Source organism: Elaeis guineensis, chromosome 11, assembly GCF_000442705.2.
Source record: "Elaeis guineensis isolate ETL-2024a chromosome 11, EG11, whole genome shotgun sequence".
NCBI lineage: Eukaryota > Viridiplantae > Streptophyta > Magnoliopsida > Arecales > Arecaceae > Elaeis > Elaeis guineensis.
Genome location: NC_026003.2, coordinates 14,539,861 through 14,560,772, shown reverse-complemented (window position 1 = coordinate 14,560,772; position 20,912 = coordinate 14,539,861). Strand labels below are relative to the sequence as shown.

The window sequence follows — 20,912 nt, the reverse complement described above, 5'->3', positions numbered from 1 at the left end:
CCCTCCCTTTTTTCCTCTCCTCTTCCCTTTCTCCCCTGGCCAAGGCCTCCCCGCCGGCCCACCGACTTTGTCGAAAATCAGTCGCAAAAGTCTCCTATTTTCTGAATTTTTCTTTGATTTTGCCGCCGTTCTCCCTTCGCTGCCGGCCGTCCGCTGCTGGCACCGTCGGCCGCACCCTACCGCCCATCGTCGGATCTCCGATCATGCCACCGGCGATTCCTTGCTCTCGATTGTCGGCCGTCGCTGTCGGATCTCTGGCCATGCTGCCATCATTGTCAGAGTCGAGCCACCCTCTAATCCTTCCCTGTTTCAGCCAAGGGAGGCCGCGGGAAGAAAAGAAAAGAAGAAGGAAGAAGAAGAAGAAAAGAAAAGAAAAAGGAAAAAGAAAAAGAAAAGAAAAAGGAAAAAGAAAAAAAAAGTGAAGTGAAAAATAAAAATAAAATAAATAAGAAGAAGAAGAAGAGAGAAAAATTTTCTCTCTCTCCTCTCTCTACCTTCTCTCTCCAGTTTCTCTCTATAGATTCTCTCTCTAGACTTTTTCTCTCTCTTTATGGATTTTATCTCTCTAGTGTCTTTTTCTCTTTGATTTTCATCACGGATCCTAGAATAAATTTGAAATAAAAATATGATAATTTGAGTTTGCTCCAAAATTTGTGCGGTAGATCTGATCTCAGTTCGATCCTATTCGAAATTTGTAACACTTGATTCTTATTAAGTCATCCCTGATAGGACCTCTGATGATCTCGATCATGATTGCCTCATCGGAAGGATACGAAGGTTTCTCTCTTCACTTTTTCTCCACTTTCTCTCTCTAAAATTTTTTCTCTCTTCATGAATTTTCTCTCTCTAGAAGTCTTATAGACCAATAGAGGATCCTGATACATAGAATAAGTCTTAATTTTGGTTTAATCCTAAGAGAGGTCCTCGATCTGTGTTATTAGGATCGATTATCGGTAATTTTTTCTATATATGATTTTTATATTTGATCAGGGTTATGAAGAGATGATTGTCTGCATATGATATTGAGTGGAATATTTTATTAAAGAAATTCATAAATCAAAGAAGAACATTGATTTTTGGTGCTTGGATCAGTCACCGATAAAGGTAAGAATCCCTGTACATGATCACCATTATAAATATGCTATTTTACTGTTGGTCTTGCATTATTGGTTTTGCATCGTCGGATTTGAGATCGATGAATTTATTATACCTGAGATACTGTTATTTGATTTTTGAGCATGAGTATGTTATGTCAATATATATATATATCAGAGATTGATGGCATGATTATACATATCTGAATTGATCATAATGCAAGTCGGAATTGATTTGATGAAATCAACACAAAATGATTAAATAAAAAGAAAGAGATATATGGTATGGACTAGCCTTGTCATATGGGACAGCTCCCACTAGCTTACAGGTGGATCAGCCGGCCAGGAGCTCATGCCTGGGACAGCCTGCCAGGAGCTTATGCCTGGGACAGTCTCTCACGGGCTTCCGTACGTGGGACAGCCGGTCAGGAGCTCATCCTGGGACAGTCTTGAAAGGCTTTTTTAAGTAGATTCGATCCGGATGATGACTGAGGTATAGACTTGGATAGTCCAGAGCCAGAAAGAAAATGTTAAGAATCATGTGATTATGAAAGGAGAAATGAAAGATAAGACATGAAATAATTGTTGAATAAAAGGGTTTCACCTGTTAATATATGATGATGCATCTATTTTAACAAGACAGAAAATTTATGGATGTTTGCATTATTCTGGACATTGAATATGAGATTTTATATTTTATTGCTTATTCTTATTTTCAGATTATATTACTATATCAGTGTGATATGAAAATTCTTACTGGACTGTAAAGCTCACACCCTTTCATCTTTCTTTTCTTCTCAGAGATACAGGACGTTCATGATTGGCTATGGCTTAGATTTATGGGTGAACAGATGGATAGATAGAGTGTCATAGTACCTGATCAGAGGATTAAAAAAAATTAATTTGTAATTATGTAAGGTTTTACCAAATTATTATTGAGATTAATTGTTATGGATGTTAAGATTGTAATGATTTATTTTGGCCTTGCATATTTTTTAGGGCTTGCTCTAAGGAGTGTGCGGCATCAGTATCCGACCCGGTGTTGGGTTTGGGGGTGACAGTAGCCATCCCAAAAAGCCCAGTTATAAGTGAACCACAGTATACTTGCATATTAACGTTTGGAACCAGAGTCATAATAGCAGTAAAGATCAGTTGAATGCAGGTAAAATTCCAAGGAAGTATCCGAGTATATAGAAGCAACCATCACATTGAAGCACCAGAACCAGATAACAGCAGTGAAGATATGATAAACACTTAATTTAAGTCATTTAAAGTAAAAAATATATTTAATTTATTTTATTTATTAAGAATTTGATACTTCTTTTTATGTTTTACAGGAAAGATGATCGCCGATACAAAGAGTCCGATTCATAGATCAAAAAAACTCAAGTTTGAAAAAATTTGGATTAAAATAAAATTAAAATAAAAAAGGATGCATATGGTATTATAGAAAATGAAGATACTATACAAGGAATCCAAAAGGATATAAATGTCATTGTGAAGAATAAAAGTTTCTTTTTGGAATACAAAAAAGTTGTTTCACGTGGAATACTCCTGGGCGAGCGCGGGGCACGGGGTGGCGGGCATTGGCGTGGGTGTGGGCGCGCGGCGAGCGGGCGCGCGGCAGATGGGTTCGCAGAGAGTTTTTGATGGCGGTCGAACAGATCTTATTAAAAAAAAAATTAATATTTAGAAATATTTTGAGATGAAAGATTTGTATTTTCTTTAGTCCCACATCAGAAAATCATGTAAAACTCCTCCCTCCTAACACCTATAAAAAGATTTTTGTACTCCCATTGGAGGAGAAGCCCAGAAATTCTTCTAGAGCCTTGCATAGAGGAATAGAAAGGGACTACTTCATGAGCAGCTAGGCTAGCAGTCTCGGGAGTGGAGAAAAAATTTTGTAACGACACAGAGATGGTTTATTATTCTAAACTTTCTTGTATTTCTTTATATGCAATAAAGATTATGCTTTTTATTTAAATCGTCATGATTCTTTATTTGCTCTCCTTCATATGCTTTTATTTATGCTTTATTGTTAGATTAATATTAGGAACAACTTTTACTTTCCGAAGACGCGCGTGATCTACGGATACGGGGCGTGCCGAGGAAAGAAGAGTTGTTTACCTAGTACTTTCCGGAGACGCGCCGTGATCTACGGGTACGAGGCGTGCCGAGAAAAGACAGTATTTTTCCTAAGATTAATCGCATCTATTTTAAGAGATACAACTCTGCTAGTGCAAAATTAATTCAAAACTCCTGAGTTCTTTATTTCCTAATTACATCAATTTTAAGATAATTTATTTTCTAAATCAAAAACAACGCTTCTTTCTTTTATTTTGCAATCTCAACTTAGCCCAAGATCCCTGAGGATACGATCTCGACTCATCCTACCTACGTAGTGAGTAGAGTTATTTTTGGTGCTATCAACGACTACGCATCAAATTTTGGCGCCGTTGCCGGGACCTTGGCACGGTTGAAATAAAAAAAAAAAAGCCACTGACATTTCATAACACTTAACTAAAATAGCGTAACCCCAAATATAAAAATTTCTAACTTGATTGGACACCTTGTTTCTTTGCATTTCATCTCCATAATTAACTTTAAGGGCGCAACCCATTAACTAAGATAAGGTGGGGATTTGATCACCCTTCCTTGGCCCACAAATCACTCCCTTGTATTTGCATAACGTAGACCTTAATCTAAAATCAACTAGATGTCAGCCCTAGAAATTTCGAGCTCAATAGGATAAGAAAGCTCTAGAGTTGAACCGAGTGCAGATTGGTTAATTGCTCGGTGTCTAAGGCAAGTGGTTAAAGAAAGTGGTTTTCAATTGGTTCCGTTGACTGACCTGGCCAACTCAGTTGGTGTCTAAAGAAAGCAACGAGCAAGGAACCTCCCACATCTTACGCTTACCTGGCCGAGTCAGTTAGTCAGTCTTGAGCTTGGAGTGCTCAAAGGCGGTCTTGAAAGTTAGGAGCTGTCTAGATCTAAGTTAACCTTAGGATAGAGAGTCTATGATTGTTTAAGTTGACTGCAATTAACATCTAAACATTAACTAATTTCTTCCTTTTCATAGATTTAAGATTCTTAGGTTCTTCTCTTTAGATTTTCTTCATTCTTTTCTCACTTTATTATAAAAATATATATTATAAAAAAAAAAATTTTTGTGTTTGCTCTACAGTATAATTGTAAGGTGTATGCTTGGCCGTAGATCGTTACGACCAGAAATCCAACCTTTTGATCCAGAAATAGAAAGAACCTTTAGAGCCAACAGACGTAAAAATATGGACCGAAATCAGGAGAATGATCCACCCAAGCAATTGAAGGAGTATTTTACTCCTTCCACATATACCTACTCTCCTTGTATTCAAGTACCCCCTGTGGAGGCCACTCAATATGAAATTAAGTCCAGTATAATCCAAATGTTACCTTCATTTTATGGACTTAGTAACGAGGACCCTTATAAACATCTTGAAGAATTTCTTGAGATATGCTCAACTGTCAAAATTCATAACTTCTCCGATGATGCTCTTAGGTTAAAATTATTCTCTTTTTCACTTAAGGACAAAGCCAAATACTGGCTACATACTTTAGATTCCATGACTATATCAACCTGGGATCAGCTGCAAGGAGAGTTTCTCAAGAAATATTTTCCCATAGGAAAAACTAATCAAATAAGGAAAGCCATAACTAGTTTTTCCCAATTAGATGGAGAAATGTTTCATGAAACATGGGAGAGATTAAAGGACCTTATTAGAAAATATCCCCACCATGCTGTACCCAAGTGGCAGTTAATCCAATGTTTTTATGATGGGCTCTCTGAAAGACATCGACAAATGGTCGATGCATCATGCAGTGGGACATTCATGCTGAAAAGTGAGGATGAGGCATGGCAACTGTTTGAAATTTTAAGTGAAAATTCATTACATCATATGTCTGCCTCTATTAGAGATAAACCCATGTTAAACCCAAAGAGAGGTGGAATATATGAAGTAGGAAATGCCATAGATATCCATCATAAGATAGATGAACTGTCCCAAAAATTAGATCGTCTTCTAAATACTGGACAATCCCCGATTCCACCTAATCCAATCCAAGAAGTTTGTGCATTGTGTGCAAGTTCGAACCATTTTGTTAGTGAATGCCCAGCCGCACCTCAATTTCTTGAGTTTGTGCACGAGCAGGTTCAGCAAGCTCAAGTCCAACAAGCTCGCAGATCAGGAAACGATCCATATTCGAACACTTATAACCCCGGCTGGAGAAACCATCCAAATTTTTCCTGGAGACCACAACCAGTGGTTGGTCCTGCCGCACCTCGACCTCAATATCAGGACCCAACATATAGGCATGGACCATACCATCAATTTCAAAATATTCCTCAACCGTCTACTACTGGTCACAGCTCAGCTTTTGAAGAAAAAATTCTAAAAATACTAGAACGATTAGAAGTCAACACTCAGACCTTTAACTCCCACACACAATCCATTGCTAAGCTAGAGACCCAAATAGGTCAACTAACGACTGCATTCAGTAGGAGGGAAGGAGGAAAATTACCTAGCCAACCCGAGAGCAACCCAAGAGGGCAATTTGTGATTGAGAGTTCTAATACCCCAGAAGCTTTTTCTGAACATGCCAAATCAATCATGACCCTGAGAAGTGGGAAGGTCATTGAACACACTAGTAAAACCAATGAGACCGACCCTAAACCTCTAACCGAATCCAAATCACCCAAGAACAAGGAGGACCTGAAAATAAAGAAGGAACCAACTGCACCGGAATCATCTTACTTGCCTAAAGCCCCATTTTCGGATGTCCTGAAAGCCCCTATTCCTGCAGATAAGAAGGGAGAAAACTCGATGAGATGTTGGAACTGTTTAAGCAAGTCCAAATTAATCTTCCCCTTCTAGATGCAATCAAACAGGTCCCTGCTTATGCCAAATTTTTGAAGGATTTGTGCACCCAAAAACGTAAATCTAGATCACAAATCCCAAAGAAAGTACGCCTCACTGAACAGGCTAGTTCTGTCTTCCAGCATGCCACTCCTCCAAAGCTTAAGGACCCAGGAGCCCCCATCATTTCCTGTGTTATAGGAGATTATCACATTGAAAAAGCTCTTCTGGATTTAGGGGCAAGTGTGAATCTTTTACCTAGTTCGGTATATGAACTTTTTGGATTCGGAGAACTGAAACCCACATCAGTCACACTGCAGTTAGCCAACAGATCAATTAAGGAACCACGTGGAATGCTTGAGGATGTCTTGGTCAAGGTAGATGAATTTTATTTTCCAGTTGATTTTCTGGTTCTCGATATGGAATTAAGTGGCAACCCCAGACAAACTTTTATTATCTTAGGACGACCCTTCCTAGCTACGGCAAATGCATGCATTAATTGTAGGACAGGAGTCATGGACGTATCGTTTGGGAATAAGAAACTAAGACTGAATGTGTTTGGTGCTTCTCAAGGACCATCAATGGATAGTTGCTTCGAAGTAGATACACTAGAAGATATTATAGAAGATGCAACACCCATAATTTTAGCACCAGACCCCTTAGATACTTGCTTGGCTTACTTTGGAGTGTATGACTTTGAGAAATATATGAAAGAAGTTAACATCTTGTTGGATATACCACACGATAAATCCACTCCTCCATGGACAATCAAGTATGAGCCATTGCCCACATTAGCCAGTACACCAATAATCCCATCTTTAGAATCACCACCTACATTAGAATTGAAACCCCTTCCTGCTACGCTCAAGTATGTATTTCTAGGACTCAATGACACCCTCCCGGCAATCATTGCATCAGACTTGACCCTTAATCAGGAAGCACAATTGGTTGGTATTCTGAAGGAACATAAAGAGGCTATCGGTTGGTCCATTGCCGATTTAAAAGGAATTGACCCCTCCATTTGCATGCACCATATTCATTTTGAGGAACATGCCAAACCCCATCGAGATATGCAGAAGAGATTGAACCCAAACATGCGTGAAGTAGTGAAGAAAGAGGTGGTAAAGTGATTAGATGCTGAAATCATCTACCCCATATCCGATAGTAAATGGGTCAGTCCCACTCAAGTAGTACTAAGAAATCAGGTATTACTGTGGTTGAGAACGAAGAAGGTGAACTACTTCCAACTCGCATATCATCTGGATGGCGAGTATGCATAGATTATAGAAAACTGAATGCCGTTACTAGGAAAGACCATTTTCCATTGCCCTTCATCGACCAAATCCTAGAACGGTTAGCAGGACAAAGTTTCTACTGTTTTCTTGATGGTTATTCAGGGTACAATCAAGTACCTGTATTTCCGGATGATCAAGAAAAGACTATCTTCACCTGCCCCTATGGCACCTTCGCTTTTCGGCGTATGCCATTCGGGCTCTGCAATGCACCCGCTACATTTCAACGTGCATACTGGCCATTTTTTCGGATATGGTGGACAAATGTCTTAAAGTTTTTATGGATGATTTTTCTGTGTTTGGAACCACCTTTGAGGATTGTCTCCATAATCTTTCCAAAGTTCTTAAACGGTGTATGGAGACAAATCTTGTCCTAAGTTAGGAAAAGAGCCATTTCATGATGTGGAAAGGAATTGTATTAGGACATATTATTTCTGAAAGAGGGATCGAGGTAGATAAAGCCAAAGTTGAGGTCATTTCAAAACTACCACCTCCTACTTCGGTCCGACAAATACGATCCTTCTTAGGTCATGCCGGATTTTATAGACGCTTCATCAAAGACTTTAGCAAGATTTCAAGACCCTTGTGCAATCTGTTGGCCAAGGATACACCATTTGTCTTTGATGAAGACTGTTTGAAAGCATTCAACACATTACGAACAGCCCTGACAACAGCACCCATAATAAAATCCCCTGACTGATCCATTCCATTTGAGATTATGTGTGATGCCTCTGACTTTGCAATAGGTGCCGTCTTAGGCCAAAAAATCAATAAGGAGCCACATGTGATCTATTATGCTAGCAAGACTCTTTCCGATGCCCAATTAAACTACACCACAACAGAAAAAGAGCTACTAGCAGTAGTGTTCGCCCTTGAAAAATTTCGCTCATATCTGTTAGGGTCTAAGGTTCTAGTTTACTCTGATCATGCGGCTCTGAAACATCTCCTCTCAAAGAAAGATACTAAACCGCGTTTGATCAGATGGATCCTTCTTTTACAAAAATTTGATCTGGAAATCCGAGATAAGAAGGGTTCTGAGAATGTGGTAGCTGATCACATCTCCAGGATCTAGTTGAACACACGATAGGCATAGATGAGGTCAAAGAAAAATTTTCTGACGAACAACTTTTCGCAATCTCCTCTAGCCGTCCTCCATGGTTTGCCCATATTATCAATTACTTGTCAACAGGACAAGTACCTTCTCACTGGACAAAACAAGAAAAGGATCGATTTTTCTCGCAAATTAAACATTATTTCTGGAAAGAACCTGAACTATTCAAATACTGTCCTGACCAAGTTATTCGCCGTTGTATCCCCGAGAGTGAATTCCAAAGCATTCTCACTTTTTGCCATTCTTCGGCATGTGGGGGATATTTTAGTGGAAGAAAAACTGCAGCAAAAGTGCTGCAGAGTGGGTTTTATTGGCCAACACTTTTCAAGGATGCACATGAATTTGGCCGAAGTTGTCTGCGATGTCAGCAAACAGAAAATTTATCCAAGAAGGATATGATGCCGCTGACCCCCATTTTAGTAGTAGAAATCTTCGATGTTTGGGGGATTGATTTCATGGGACCTTTTCCAGCCTCATTTAGATTTGAATATATTCTGGTGGCAGTTGATTACGTATCAAAATGGGTAGAGGCAATAGCTACACAGACTAATGATAATAAAATTGTAATTAGTTTTATCCAACGAAACATCATTAGTCGATTTAGCTTTCCAAGGGTGATCATTAGTGATGGGGGGACTCATTTTACGAATAAACATTTTGAAGCACTTATGAAAAAATATAATATTTCACACAAAGTGGCCACACCATATCACCCCCAAACTAATGGTCAGGTAGAGGTGTCAAATAGGGAGATTAAACATATCCTAGAAAAGATGGTTAGGCCCGATAGAAAGGATTGGTCTCTTCGCTTAGACGATGCATTATGGGCTTACCGTACTGCTTTTAAAACACCCATAGGAATGTCTCCTTATCGCCTTGTATTCGGAAAAGCTTGTCATTTGCCGGTGGAATTGGAACATCGTGCATTTTGGGCCATACGGCAATTTAACTTTGATATGAAAAATGCAGGTTCCAATAGGAGACTCCAATTAAATGAACTTGAAGAGCTACGCAATGAAGCGTATGAGAGTGTCAAAATTTATAAGGCTCGAACTAAAGCATACCATGATAAATTTATTGCACGAAAAACATTCGAGCCCAATCAAAAAGTTTGGCTCTTCAATTCTAGGTTGCGTCTGTTTCTGAAAAACTTCGCTCACGTTGGGACGGACCTTTCATTGTAACTCAGGTATTTCCTCATGGAGCTATAGAACTCAAAAATCCTAAACAGGGGAACACTTTTAAAGTGAACGGTCAGCGATTGAAACCTTACATAGATGGAATTAGTGATGGAGAATTAATTGAATCTGTTGATTTAGTGGATCCAAAACCGCCATAATACTCAATTCAGTCTGGTTGAAGACGTAAAATTTAGTGCTTGTTGGGAGGCAATCCAACGATTTCATATTTTTTTACTTTACCGCAGCTGCAAGAATTTAGAACAAGAGCCTATTAATCAATGAAGCTATCTTCAACTTCCGAAGCAAAATTATCCCAGGTGCACTCTCTCCTTTTATTTTCTTTGCTTTCCTACTCCATTGAGGACAATATAGATTAAGTTGGGGGGGGAGGAAATTAATCAAATCCTCGAGTATGGTCAGAAATAATTAGTTTTGTGTATCCAAATTTTATTTTGATTAAGAGTCAATTAGGTATCCTAAACAATGAATGATTAATGGTCAAGATAATTTTAGAGATACTGAGGAATAAATTATTAAGAAAATCCAATGAATGGTAGGATTTTGACTAGACCAAATTTTAGGAGTAATTCTACAACCCTCTTCTTACTGATCTCAATAAAGAATCTGCTTCATGAGAAATTGGGTGGAAAGATCGAGGTATGCAAAAATTCTCCTTAAAATTTACTTAAAAAAAAAAAAAAGAAAAACAGCATTGGTTTCCTACTGAGTAACCGAGCCCTTTCGCCTAAGTAAGCGTTGTGGTTCGCGTAAAAAGATAGGCAATGTTAAAAAAAAATAAAAAATAAAAAAATATTAAGGGGACTAAATTGCAAGAAGATAATAAACCTCTTTCCTATTAAGTTAGAAGATTTAAAGAGTAAAGTGGAGAGTTGGTGAAAGAAAAGCTCTGAAATTTCTTTAGTTAATACTCAGCCACTAATTGGGTCAAATTGATAATCCAATGAAATATCTCTTTAATGGTCTGACCAAGTATCATCTACCTTTTGGGATGCCTAACCTAATTTTTGATTCAAGACCGAGTCAGTACACAATGCTGATATATCTATTTTACTCGAGGACGAGCAAAATTCAAGTTGGGGGGGTGTGATAAACACTTAATTTAAGTCATTTAAAGTAAAAAATTATATTTAATTTATTTTATTTATTAAGAATTTGATGCTTCTTTTTATGTTTTACAGGAAAGATGATCGTCGATACAAAGAGTCCGATTCATAGATCAAAAAGACTCAAGTTTGAAGAAATTTGGACTTAAAATAAAATTAAAATAAAAGAAGAATGTATATGGTATTATAGAAAATGAAGATACTATGCAAGGAATCTAAAAGGATATAGATGTCATTGTGAAGAAACAAAAGTTTCTTTTTGGAATACAAAAAAGTTGTTTCACGTGGAATACTTCTGAGTGCGAGTGGGCGGCGAGTGCGCGCGCGTGAGCGCGTGGACGCGGGGCGGACGCGGCGCGGATGCGGCGTGGGCGCGAGCGCGGGCACGGGTGCAGCATCGTGCCGGTGTGGGCGCGCGGCGAGCGGGCGCGTGGCAGACGGGTTCGCAGGAAGTTTTTGATGGCGGTCGAACAGATGCTTATTAAAGAAAAAAATTAATATTTAAAAATATTTTGAGAGGAAAGATTTGTATTTTCTTTAGTCCCACATCGAAAAATCATGTAAAACTCCTCCCTCCTAACACCTATAAAAAGATTTTTGTACTCCCATTGGAGGGAGAGCCCAGAAATTCTTCTAGAGCCTTGCATAGAGGGATAGAAAGGGACTACTTCATGAGTAGCTAGGCTAGCAGTCTCGGGAGTGGAGAAGAAATTTTGTAACGACACAGAGATGGTTTATTGTTCTAAACTTTCTTGTATTTCTTTATATGCAATAAAGATTATGCTTTTTATTTAAATCGTCATGAGTTCTTTATTTGCTCTCCTTCATATGCTTTTATTTATGCTTTATTGTTAGATTAATATTAGGAACAACTTTTACTTTCCGGAGACGCGCCGTGATCTACGGATATGGGGCGTGCCGAGGAAAGAAGAGTTGTTTACCTAGTACTTTCCGGAGACGTGCCGTGATCTACGGGTACGGGGCGTGCCGAGGAAAGATAGGTATTTTTCCTAAGATTAATCGCATCTATTTAAGAGATACAACTCTGCTAGTGCAAAATTAATTCAAAACTCCTGAGTTCTTTATTTTCTAATTACATCAATTTTAAGATAATTTATTTTCTAAATCAAAAACAATGCTTCTTTCTTTTATTTTGCAATCTCAACTTAGCCCAAGGTCCCTGAGGATACGATCTCGACTCATCCTACCTACGTAGTGAGTGGAGTTATTTTTGGTGCTATCAACGACTATGCATCAGGTAACTTTGACACACCACTTCTGTATTATCATTTGGTTTATTATTTCTATGAATTCTTGATTATTTTATGATTCACTTAATAATCTAATTTGACTTTTTATTTGATTGATTTCTATTTTTAGGAGATTGATCTCAATTTGAAGATCTTGAATTGATAAATATTTCTTTTTTTCTGGTTCAAATCTTTTTAAAATATTATTTAAGTTGTAAGTTGGTTTTATGTTCTTTGTGAAACTTTCTCCTGATATAGTTTCTTTAAGTTTTGATAGATATTCTTTTCTTTGTTCAGGATCTTCTATTTTATCAATAAATTTTAATAGTAAATGTTGTTCTTTTGTAATTACATAATTTTTTTTTTTACTTTCTTGATCGGATCTTGATGATTCAGTATCATTTTCAAGGTTCTGAGAGCATTCAGATCCTAATTCTAATCCTGATTCAAGGAGTAAAATTTTTGGTTGAGTTTTTATTGACTTTAAAAGTTTTGATTCATCAATTTCTAAGTTATTAATTTTTTCTTTGATTTTGCAATTATTACTAAAATATCCCATTTTGTCACATTTATAGCAGATAAGTGGTGGTTTATTTCTTTTATTTTTCAAAGATGATCTAGGCCATTCCTTAGGATTTTGAGTTTTTTCTTTGTAGCAATTCTTACAAATTTTCTTAATTTTTTTAGATTTTTGGATTTTGAGTGGTTGAAGGCCAAATTGTTCATAGAAATTTTCTAACTCTCTTTTAGAGCTCAACTTTTCCTTTTTTAATTGTTGTTTGAGTCTTAGATCATTACAGAATAACAATCCTTCTTCATTTATGATGTTGATAAGATCTCCATATGTTCATTTGTCATAAGAAATCCTACCATTATTTTGATTTCTAAGTTTGGTTCTGATTTTCTCAGAGAATACTGAAGGGAGTCCTGCAATGAATTTTTCTTTCCAAAAAGACTGGTTGCAGTCTTCTCTAGTCATTACTTGGGATAGAACAATATCTTTGTACCATCTAAAATCTTGTAATTTTTTGTACCTCAGGTTTGATAAAATTTCTGTAGTTCTATCTCTTAATTTTGAGGGATCACCTAAAAAATATTTGGCAGTTGCAAAAATAAGGATTGGAACAGCATCTTGAATATCTGCTCCATCCTCATCTTTGAGGATTATTTCATCTGCAATTTTTCGAATGGCCGTGAGGATTTATTCTCGATCAATGTCATCCAAGTAGTGATCCCACCAACCCTTTAATTGATCAGTGAAATCTGCTACTAGATTTTGGACGATAGCATGATCAGATGCATTTTTGGTTTTATAGGCGTTTGACACCATTGTCATTTCTTGAAGTATATTTTGGATACCATATTCGATTATTCCATCTATATTCCATTTATAAATGGTATTAGCCGAATACTGATTTTGGATTATCTGACCTCTTTCTTCTAGAACCAGATCTGGAAGGATAGGTCATGGGTAATATGCTTTTCTAGACTATTCACCTCAATTTGTAATCTTATTTATTTCTAAATTTTTATTTTTTTTCTTCACTTAGGTTTTCAGTATCTGAGGATTCTAAAATTTGTTGGGTTAAAGTGGCGACTAATCTTGATCTAGTAGATTGTTCTAGAATATCTTCTACTCTTTGGAGGCTTACTGCTTGTAATCTCTTATTTATTTCTTCCATAATATCAGTATATAATTCTTTTGGTCGTTTTTTATTTATTTCGAAAGATTTGATAATAGGTAGGAAAACTTTGTCTTGAATTTCAAACTTTTCTTCTTTGATCATTTCTTCTACCCTGATTAATTGATCACCTATAGTTTTAATGTTTTGATTTGTGAAATTATTTTATTCTATGATGTTTTTTATATCTCTACCATTTGGTGTTTCTGGAGGATCAGTCTTTATTTTGAATGAGGAAGCTGTTATCTGGGTTCCTTTAACTGATATTTTAATTTCTTGTAAAGGAGGATGGATTCTTTCAATGATCCTTTCTTTCTCATCTTGCCAAGAAACTATAATTTTTAGATTAAAAAGTTCTGTAACTTTGGTTCTTCTAATTTCTTTACCGTTTCTCAAAATCATATTGACGTCTTTTGAGGTATCTTTTTTTGGATTCCTTTATTAGCTCATACCATTTGAAAAAAAGGTATTTGGGTCCTAATCATTTCTAAGAAAGTGTAGTATTCTGCTTGTAATTTATCTCTCTATTCTTTAGAGTAAGTTTTGAAAAATTTTTTTTTTCCGAAGTTTTCTTGTGAATAAAAATCTTTTTTCATGGTTGATTTATCTATTTTGAATTCAGAACTGATTACATATAATTTTAAGTCTTTTCTATTAGTTATTTGGGAATAAGTAGGAGAGACTGATGGAGATTGAGGTTCTTCATATCTGGATTGAGGAATTTTTGGTTCCAAGTCCACAGTACTTAATTTTGATGGTGAGGGGCTTGAACAATTATGTCTTTATGGATTTATTAGAACTTGGGCAGGCTCTAGCCTATAGCTTGAACTTCTTTGGATTCCTCTTTGAAATTTGATGGAAATATCTCCTTCAAAATTAGTAACGATGGCGTTTAATTTATTTTGTTCTTTTCTAATGGCTGGTACTGTTTTCTTTAGTAACCAGTCGTCAGGTAATTTGATATGATCCCAAACTAGGGTTCTTAGGACGAACACATTTCCTTTACTTAGGTGAACCTGAAAATAATCTGTTGATCCTAGGGTTCTCTTGTTTGTAACTCCTATGTGTTCTAGGATATTTAAGGTTTTATAGTATACTTTGATCATGGTTGCAGCTGGGTATGATCCAAATAACATATTGAAACCATCTAGTTTAACTTCTAATTCTAAACTTCTAAAGATATTTTTATCCTTAGTTTTAATAGTAAGATCTACATTACAATTGAAGTAAATTGGTCCATCAAACAGGCTAGATTCAACCATGTCGAGTAGAGCATCTTGAAAATCAATAAACCTACTATTCTTTAAACACAGAAGGATAGTGTTATTGATTCTTTTTCTAATTAGAGACTTTACTGCGATTTGAACTAAACCTATATGAATAAATTCACATTTGAATTTTTGAGCCGTTTTGACCATTTCCTGAGTTAAAATTGGGATTAACTCATGTTCTTTTTCTATTGAGACAGTAAATTCTATTATTTTGATCTTATTGTCTGGCATGAGCCAGTTTGTAGTTTTGTAGACAGAACTCCTAGAAACTTTTGAGATTATCCATTGATCTAGCTGTTTACCAGAAAGCTTAATTAAAACTTTATCCGAGCTTGTTCCTTCACCATGAGATGAAGAACTAGTAGAGAAGGATCTTGATAAGAAACTTATCTTGGGCTAGAGACTTGTGTTAGTTGCCTTAGGAACTTTAGTCGACTGCCTCAAAAACGATCTTTCTCTCGCAACCTATAAACGGCAAGACATAGCCTTACGACAACCCTATTGCACCACCCTAACCAAGATGAAGGTTCTGATCCAGTGATACTCCTATACTACTTCTCCCTCCCCAGGCTCTGATACCAAGGGGTGGATCAAAACCTGGTGCACCTCCACTATTATCATCATCAAAATCATTTCAAATCAAGCATATGATGCCTATCACTCCAAGAAGCAACAATGTTCAAAACTCTCACGATCCAGGATTCCCACACATTCAAACTACACCAGTACCATCGGAAGGACTACTCCTTTAAGCAAAATCAATATGGTTTTGCCTTGGAAATCAGCACTAAAACGTAGCCACTCCAAATTTTCAAAATACAAAGGTTACGAGCTTTACCACACCACCAACATCACAAGAATATGAGTATACTAAGAACCAAGTATAAGAAGTAGCCAAACAAGCATCATCAACACCACAGAAGTATAAGTTTGATGAAAATTAAGTCCTTCCCAATCCTAACCAATCTTCAATAGCTTTATCTGGTCCACAAGTACAGATCAACTAGGTGCAGAAGATCAATACCACTACACCAACCAGCTCAAAGTTCAGATACAAGTCCACCAACACCCACCAGCACCATAGCTAGCAAAAGAGATAAAACCACCTACACCCATGGTTTCTGCCCCATGGTTCCAACATAAGAATAAAAGTATCAATAGGCATGAAGACTCTTTCCAGCTTCACCCATACCTTTTATCCCAAAACCGTCTTTACCCACAGATTTCGCCACTGGTTTTGATCCAGTTCTACCCCTTGGTATCAGAGCCCGAGGGAGTAGTATAGGAGAGGAACTGGATTAGAACCTTCATCTTCATTAAGGTGGTGCAATAGGGTTGCCGTAAGGTTGTCTTGCCGTTTATAGGCCGCAAGGGAAAGACCGCTTTTGAGGCAGTCGACTAAAGTCCCTAAAGCAACTAACACAAGTCTCTAGCCCAAGATGAGTTTCTTATCAAGATCCTCCTCTACTACTACAAACTGGCTCATGCCAGACAATAGGATTAAAATAATAAAATTTAATAGAAAAAGAACATAAGTTAATCTCAATTTTAACTCAGAAAATAGTCAAAACTGCTTAAAAATCCAAATTTGAATTTATTCATATAGGTTTAGTTCAAGTCGCAGTAAAGCCTCTAATTGGAAAAGGAATCAATAATGCTATCCTTCTGTGTTTAAAGGATGGTAGGTTTATTAATTTTCAAGATGCTCTACTCAGCATGGTTGAATCTAGCCTGTTTGATGGATCAATTAACTTCTATTATAATGCAGATCTTACTATCAAAACTAAGGATAAAAATATCCTTAGAAGTTTAAAATTAAAAGTTAAACTAGACGGTTTCAATATGTTATCTGGATCATATCCAGCTCAATCCATGATCAAAGTATACTATAAAACTTTAAACACCTTAGAATACATAATTGTAAACAAGAGAATCCTAGGATCAACAGATTATTTCGAGGTTGACCCAAATAAAGAAAATATGTTCGTCCCAAGAATCCTAGTTTGAGATCAAATCAAATTACCTGACGACTGGTTACTAAAGAAAGCAGTAACAGTCATAAAAAAAAATAAAATTAGACACCATCATTACTAATTCTGAAGGAGATGTTTCCATCAGATTTCAGAGAGGAATCCAAAGAAGTTCAAGCTATAGGTTAGAGTCTGCCTAAGTTCAAATAAATCCATCAAGATATAATTGTTCAAGCCCCTCATCATCAAAATTAAGTACTGTGGACTATGAATCAAAAATTCCTCAATCCACATACGAGGAACCTCAATCTCCACCAGTCTCTCCTACTTATTCCCAAATAACTTATAGAAAAGACTCAGAATTATATGTAATCAGCTCTAAATTCAAAATAGATAAACCAATCCTGAAAAAAAAAATTATTCACAAAAAAATTTTAGAAAAAGAAATTCTTCAAAACTTACTCCAAAGAGCAAAGATATAAATTACAAGCAGAATACTACACTTTCTTAGAAATGACTAGGACCCAAACATCTTTTTTTCAAATGATATGAGCTAATAACGGAACTCAAAAAAGATACCTCAAAAGACGTCAATATGATTTTGAAAAATAGTAAAGAAATTAGGGCAACCAAAATTACAGAACTCTTTAACCCAAAAATTATAGTTTTCTGACAAGATGAAAAAGGAAGGATCATTGAAAGAATCCATCCTACTTTACAAGCAACTAAAATACTAGTTAAAGGAACTCAGATAACAACTTTCCCATTTAAAATTAAGATTGATCCTCCAAAAACACCAAATGGTAGAGATATAAAAAACATCATAGAACAAAATAATTTCACAAACCAAAATCTTAAAACTATAGATGACCAATTAATCAGAATAGAAGAAATGATCAAAAAAGAAAAGTTTGGAATTCAAGACAATTTCCCCACCTATTTTCAAACCTTTCAAAATAGATAAAAAAAGATCAAAAGAATTAAATACTGATATTGTGGAAGAAATAAATAAAAGATTACAAACAGTAGAAAGCCTCCAAAGAGTAGAAGATACTTCAAAACAATCTACTAGACTAAGATCAGTCGCCACTTTAACCCAACAAATTTTAGAATCCTCAGATACTGAAAACCTAAGTGAAGAAAAAAATTAAAATTTAGAAATAAATAAGATTACAAATTAGGGTGAACAATCCAAATAAGCATATTACCTACGACCTACCCTTCCAAACCTAGTTTTAGAAGAAAGAGGTCAGATAATCCAAAATTAATATTTGACTAATACCATTTATGAATGGAATATAGATAGAATAATCGAATATGGTATCCAAAATATACTCCAGAAAATGACAATAGTATCAAATGTCTATAAAACCAAAAATATACCTGATCATACTACCGTCCAAAATCTAGTAGCAGATTTCACTGGCCAATTAAAGGGTTGGTGGGATCACTACTTGAATGACATTGATCGAGAACAAATCCTCACGGCAGTCTGAAAAACTGCAGATGGAACAATCCTTAAAGATGAGGATAGAACAGATATTCAAGATGCTATTTCCGCCCTTATCTTTGCAATTGCCAAACAATTCCTAGGTGACCCCTCAAAATTAAGAGATAGAACTACAGAAATCTTATCAAACCTGAGGTGCAAAAAATTATAAAATTTCAGATGGTACAAAAATATTTCCTAACCAAAATAATGACTAGAGAAAACTACAACCAGCCTTTTTGGAAAGAAAAATTCATTGTAGGACTCTCTTCAGTATTCTCTGAAAAAATCAGAACCAAACTTAAAAATCAAAATAATGGTACGATTCCCTATGACAAATTAACATATGGAGATCTTATCAACATCATAAATGAAGAAGAATTGTTACTTTGTAATGATCTAAAACTCAAATAACAATTTAAAAAAAGAACAGTTGAGCTTTAAAAGAGAGCTAGAAAATTTCTATGAACAATTTGGCCTTCAACCACTCAAAATCCAAAAATCTAAAAAATTCAAAAAAATTTATAAGAATTGCTACCAAGAAAAAACTCAAAATCCTAAGGAATAACCTAGGTCATCTTTGAAAAATAAAAAAAATAAACCATCCCTCTTTAAACCTAGATCAAGTCAAGCTAGTTGGTCTAAAACCAAACCACCACCTATCTACTATAAATGTGGCAAAATGAGACATTTTAGTAATAATTGCAAAACTAAAGAAAAAATTAATAACTTAAAAATTGATGAATCAAATCTTCTAAAGTCAATAAAAACTCAACTAAAAATTTTACTCCTTGAATCAGGATCAGGATCTAAAAGTTCTCAGAACCTTGAAAATGATACTGAATCATCAGGATCCGATCAAAAAAGTAAAAAAAATATATGTAATTACAAAAGAACAATATTTACTATTAGAATTCATTGATAAAATAGAAGATCCTGAACAAAGAAAATAATATCTATCAAAACTTAAAGAAACTATATCAGGAAAAAGCTTCACAAAGAACATAAAACCAACTTACAACTTAAATAATATTTTAAAAAGATTTAAACCAGAAGAAAAGAAACATTTATCAATTCAAGATTTTCAAATTGAGATCAATCTCCTAAAAACTGAAATCAATCAAATAAAAGGTCAAATTAGATTATTAAGTGAATCACAAAATAATCAAGAATTCATAGAAACAATAAACCAAATGACAATTCAGAAGTGGTGTGTCAAAATTACCCTAGCCATAAGAGAAGATTCAAACTTGATGCAATAGCCCTATTAAACTCCGGAGCAGATTCCAATTGCATCCAAGAAGGGTTGATACCAACAAAATACTTTGAAAAAATAAAAGAGAAACTAAGCACTGCTAGTGATTCAAAATTTAAAATTAAATACAAATTAACAAATGCAATGGTTTGCAACAATGATGTTTGCATCAATACCATAAAAGACCTAAATCAATTAGTAATTTTAGGAACTCCTTTCCTCAATAAGATTAAATCATTTTATATAGATGAAAAAGAAATTACAGCAAAATTCTTAGGACAAGACTTAGTTTTTCAATTTATTAATTCTTTTTATCAAAATTCTCAAATCAATACAATAAGTCAAAATAGGCCTATCAAGCAAAAAAGACTCGAATATTGAGAAAAAACTCAAGATATCTTATTTTCTGAACTCCAAAATATCATCCTTAACAAAATTCTCTAGCTCAATGAGATCAGAGAAATTCTGAATACTCTCCATAAATATCTTATAATGGACTGGTGTTGGCCCAAACTTATGATCCCAGAAATAAATATCCGTCCCTCTAAAGTCATAATTAGAGCATTGTACAAAGGACTAATGAAATATACCATTGTAGATTATGCCCATCTGACCAATATGTTTTCTGGAATTATATCAACTATGTTACAACAACTAGAAAAAGATAATAGATCATTAAATATAATAATCTATAGTAGAATTGAAGAAAGAAAAATAACAGATATCAATTATCCCTTTAAAATCTTCTATATTACAAAATTCCCAAAAAAAGATTATGACCGCTTCATAAGGGATAACCCTTTCAAAATTATTAAAAACTTTGATATGGATGACTATTTACTAATTAACTATACCGATGTCTTTTGGGAAGCCAAAAAATTCCAAAATAACAAATGTTGGACTAATGGAAGGATATAAGTAGCAACAAACTTACCTATAACTTACTAGAAAAAGCAGAAAAATGGGATATCCTATTAAATTTAAAAAATTATCCTATACAAAATTCAAGAAAAATTTCACATACAAAGGATTTTTATGTAAAAAAGATTTCTTTTTGAATTTTTTACACCAACTTTTACAACCTCTGCCAAACAAACTATCTTTCCAAGAAAAAAAGAGGAATACAAAGCAAATTCCATCTAAAAGTCACCCAAACCTATCCACAAAATCCAAGCACTTCTATCAAAAGGAAGACAACAGTCAGATTCCATGAACATTGCCAAAACAGGAGCCAAGAAGTGACTCTCCATTAATTAGCAAAAAACAAAAAGCTATCCTTCAGAAAGCAATAACCAAGTACT

At 35.3% G+C, this 20,912-nt stretch overlaps 1 protein-coding gene and 1 non-coding gene across 3 annotated transcripts in view; both read right to left on the bottom strand.

Annotated features, from left to right (window-relative positions):
- The window catches only part of LOC105032479 (uncharacterized), a 52,730-nt gene that overhangs the window by 24,334 nt on the left and 7,484 nt on the right, over positions 1-20,912 (bottom strand). The gene's annotated exons all lie outside the window — the stretch shown is intronic.
- On the bottom strand, positions 4,769-4,874 carry LOC140852763 (small nucleolar RNA R71). The gene has a single exon (XR_012135661.1). It is a non-coding gene; the product is annotated as a small nucleolar RNA R71 (small nucleolar RNA).